The sequence below is a fragment of the Anser cygnoides genome, chromosome W (genome assembly GCF_040182565.1).
Source record: "Anser cygnoides isolate HZ-2024a breed goose chromosome W, Taihu_goose_T2T_genome, whole genome shotgun sequence".
NCBI lineage: Eukaryota > Metazoa > Chordata > Aves > Anseriformes > Anatidae > Anser > Anser cygnoides.
Genome location: NC_089911.1, coordinates 11,575,047 through 11,579,490, shown reverse-complemented (window position 1 = coordinate 11,579,490; position 4,444 = coordinate 11,575,047). Strand labels below are relative to the sequence as shown.

At 43.2% G+C, this 4,444-nt stretch overlaps 1 long non-coding RNA gene across 1 annotated transcript; it reads left to right on the top strand.

Annotated features, from left to right (window-relative positions):
- Positions 1-215: 215 nt before the first annotated feature.
- LOC136788835 (uncharacterized) lies at positions 216-2,286 on the top strand. The gene is made up of 2 exons (XR_010827397.1): positions 216-1,500; positions 1,593-2,286. It is a non-coding gene; the product is annotated as an uncharacterized lncRNA (long non-coding RNA).
- Positions 2,287-4,444: the final 2,158 nt, after the last annotated feature.

Sequence of the window (4,444 nt, the reverse complement as noted above, 5' to 3'; positions counted from 1 at the left end):
AACATGCGGCTTACACAGTAAACTGCTGAAATTACAGCTATAGCCATGGAGCACAGCTGCAGATCAACAGAAGACCACCAATAACTCACATTTCTAAACTGCTTGTCACGATTCTTCAGTATGCAGGCTGTGATGCTGCCAAGAGCGATCTCACCTCTTAAGCACCCATCCATTTCTTCTCTTCCCAGACTCTCAAGGTATCCTGGTCAAACCACCCCCCTTGCCCCATCTCTCTGTCCCACATTCCTTTTCCCTCATCTTTTTTTTTTTTTTCTTTCAGCATAGTATCTCCATAGAAGCTGCTGCTCCCCAACTCCGAGTTGACTAGGGCTGAACTATTGAAAAAGAAAAGAAAAGCTATAAATTATAGTGAGAGATGGTGAATACCTAACGATCTCTTAAAAGCAGGAATTTAAGGGAATAAGTAATTGATAAATGGAGTTAAGATCACTAGGAAAAGATCCACTGTTGCAATCAGTAGAGTTAAGAAGTTTTTCAAGTACATTAGAAACAAGACCTGAAGGTGCTGCTGCTTAGAGGTGCTGAGGAGCGGGCAGCCTCCGTGCCGGTGGCTGAGCATGCTCCTCTTAATTACTGCTCTACCCTTCCTATCTTTTTACTAAGGTGGGTAGAGAGAAATGCCCATATCTGTTTATTTCCTGGTAAGAAATGTAAGAGCCTTGTATCTGCATATTCAGCAGATTCATCCCAGCGCCCTTGGTACTGGCGATCTGTGTTGATCTGTAATAAAGAGCAATCGGTAGCACACCAAGTCTCCGTGACCTTGCATCTAACAGAATCGTCCGAATCCCTGTTGTGATCTCTCTACAGCTGTGGGCTGGCTAAGCTGTCTGTTGGATGGTGAAAATGGGAAATGATTGGGATGGGAAATGATGAGTGGGCCGAGAAATCATTGCTGGGATGGGAAGACTTCCTTGGGGTGGAAAGCCATTGGGCTAGGAAATCAAAGAGATGGGAAATCTTCCCTGGGTTTGAAATCCTTGGGAAGCAAAAGCGTCGGGATGGGAAATCACTCCGGGGATGGGGAAGTATTGGGATGGGAAGTCTTTAATGGGGCGGGTAACATTCACTGGGGAAGGAAGTACTTGGAAAAGTAATCAGAGAGATGGGAATTCTTTGGGATGAGATCTCTTTGGATTAAGAAAGGCTTCGTGTCGATGGGAAATATCTCGTATGGGAATCTGTTATCATGTGAAATTGTAAGGATGGGAAATGACCGTTAGGATGAAAAGCTGGTACTGGGACGGGAAATGCTTGGGACGGGGAAGTGTTGGTGTGAAACCGTCCTGGGCATGGCAAATGATGCGTGGGAGGGAAAGCCTGATGGGGATGGAAAAGTCTTGCGACGGGAAGCCTGCTTGGGTCCAAAACCTGCAGTCCTCACCAAGATGGCGGTGAGGGGCTGGTCAGCCGTTGGGACGGAACCGCCATTGCCCGCGTTCCCCAACCGACCGCCCCACTCTCCAGCCACCATGGCAGGTACAGCAGCCGGCTCCCGCTCCTCCCGGGGCTGCGGCCCTGCTGGCGAGCCCAGCGCCCCAGATCTCACCCCAGCGCCCTTTTTCCCACAGAGGGTTTCCCCAGACGGCTTCCGCGGCTTCCGCAGACGCAAAACTCCCCCTTCGTCGTCCCAGCCGTGCCGCCAACGGTGGCTGCGTGGCTGCTGCCCTCCCTCCCCGGAGCGATGGCGCTGCCCTTGCAGCCCCCCCAGGTACCCACCCTCCCCTACGCGCTGCCCCAGGCCACCGTCTGGCATGTGGTGCCGGGGGTCCAGGGGCAGGTGCTGCAGCTCCCCGCCGGGGAGTCCCATTCAGTCTCTAATTTTGTTCTTGGTAATGGGACAGATTGTATTAATGTTTGCAAGAATGTGTGAACAACCAGCCTCACCTCCATGTCATATTTTAGGATTAAAACTTGTGGTCGTCCCTGTCTCAAAACACAGACATGCTTTGCAACAATCGCAATCCCTCTTTAGCTTGAAGGAAGTTGTCAGTGCCAGAATGTACTGACTATGACAATTTACTTCATCATCCAAACTGGGCAGAATTTTCAAAAACCTCTTCCAAGATTTCACTTCTCCAAACATTATGTAAAAGGCATTCAGCTGTAAAGCAAGAAGATGAAGTCCTTTGTTTCCTATGCCAGAATGACATTTTCAGCACTGAACAGGATTGTCACCGACTGTTAACTGGTTTTTAAGTTGTGGCTAGGTATAAAATGTAGAAAATGTTTAAAAATAAAACTTGCCTTTGGATAGTGAACTGTCTTCTTTGGGGATTACTTCAGTTATCTGTGAGAGGAAAATAGATGATTGGGGGGGTTATTTTTTTTTAAGAACGGGTGCAGTCTTGCCAGTAATTTAGCTGGTATATTTCAAAGTGACCTCTTAGAAACTTTACAGCTCTGTTGAATCAACATGTCTCTAACCCTACAATTAAATAATGCTAAAAGATGCAGCAATTTATCTTCCTGCAAGCGCTTATTAAAATATCTGAGTAACTGTGACCGTGCCTTCATCACAGATATATATATATATTTAACGTAGAGTTGCAATCAATTAACAGCAGGAAGACAGCAGATCAAGGATACAGCAAACTTTGAGAAGAAGGGGAATGCTCACTTTGCCAGTGGCATGGCTGCATGATACCAAGAATTTTGAATTAGTTTGATTTTTTGGAAACAATTTGTTTTCTTTCTGCACTGTAGCAAATACCACAGGTTTGCCATCATGTGCTGTTCCCTAATCCATATATCCATCATCATCCATTGCTGCAAGATCACAAAAGGTTAGAAAAGATGAACTTAGGTCCAATTTAACAGCCAATGATTTTTCAATGACCAGAGCTACAACAGATTTTATTTAGCCACAAGCAGTTTTTTTTTCTGATGTGAAGTCAGATATTTTGATATTTTTTTTTTAAGACACTAAATGTCATAAAACCTGCAACTAGACCAGATAAAGTTCAAATTAGAGTGATTCTGAATCCTTTCATTAAAATGCTTCACATTTCTGTGCAAATTATTTCTGACTCTTCTGGACAAAAGTGGATGAAATAGTTCTTACAAATCAATAATAAAAGGTTGGAACCTTTTACTCACACAAACACTAGTGAATTTTCCAGGAAATATTTTTTTGGCAGGGAATTTTCCCAAATCTAAAATAAAGGGAGGAAAAGTTGGGTTCTCATATTAGTTATTGGTTTTGACTGCTTGACAAAGGGAATAAAAACAGTAGTTAAGTGCAAGGTTTCCTTCTCTTCTTTAAATTTTCCAGATTTAGCTCTCTCAAATGCCCAAGGAGCTCACCGTTTTGCTTGGTGCCTTCCATTTTTCTGAACAGACCCAGAACGCTGTTCAGGTTATGAATGGACCTGGTCTAAGGAATGGGAAGAAAGCAAAAACCAAGGATACCTCACAGCCCTAAATGCCATAAAAAGCATTCTCATTTTAAAACAGATCTCAAAAGCTTTTTTTTTTTAAACTGACATCTGCTAACATGGCAATCCAAGTGCTGAACAGAAACCAACTGAACTAGCCCCTGAAAGCCTGAATAAAAATGAGTAACTCTGGTGCACTCAGCAGGCCTGTAATAGAAGTTGGTAAGATTTTTAGATTTCTTTTTTCTCCAGGGCGCTAGTAAAGTTTTTGCATTATGAGATTTTGAACTCTTTTTGTACAAAAGAATTACAGATGCACTACAGTCACGGTAGCTGGGGGTCTGGAAATACATGCCAACAAGTGTCATAAACTTTGCCTTTGCTGAAGGAAGATAAATACTACAAAGAAAATCTGTCTAGTTTGTTTTACAGGCTTGTCTTTCTCAGTATGGAACAAACTGACCTCCCTGGTCTAACTTTCCAGTTGGCTATTCTGCCTTTGTCCTGGAGAGAAGAGCAAGAAGGGAACAAAATATTTTTGCACTCCAAAAAATGAATTAGAGAAGGATTATCACACCTACCTAAGAGTAATTTCTTGTTTGTTTATAAAGCACCAAGTATTTCTCTTGGACAGTCTCTGTTGCTGGCCTGTTTTGTGCCTTCCATTTATAATGAAGATATTAAAGATGCTTAGCCCATTTTTTTTTTTAGAACAGTGTAAATGGACAGTCAGATGACAAGCAAGAAAGAACACCATAAACTCTTTGTTTTGACCCTGCTTTTTAATCACCCAGCATCACTCTGGCTGTAAAACAGTCTCCGCTGATTTACCTGCTTGTTAAAGCACCCCACAGGCTGAAAGTGTTGTGTGCTAGGTGTCAAATTATATTTAACGGTGCATAGGTAAACCATTCATCTTCCCATGGTCGAAGCACAGAACAGCCTCCTGCTAACACAGCTCATCCTTGCTGCTATGAGAAACCTCATCACCTGTAGGAAAACCTAAAGCTAAGAATTCCAAAGCAAAAGCAGAAAATACACGTTTT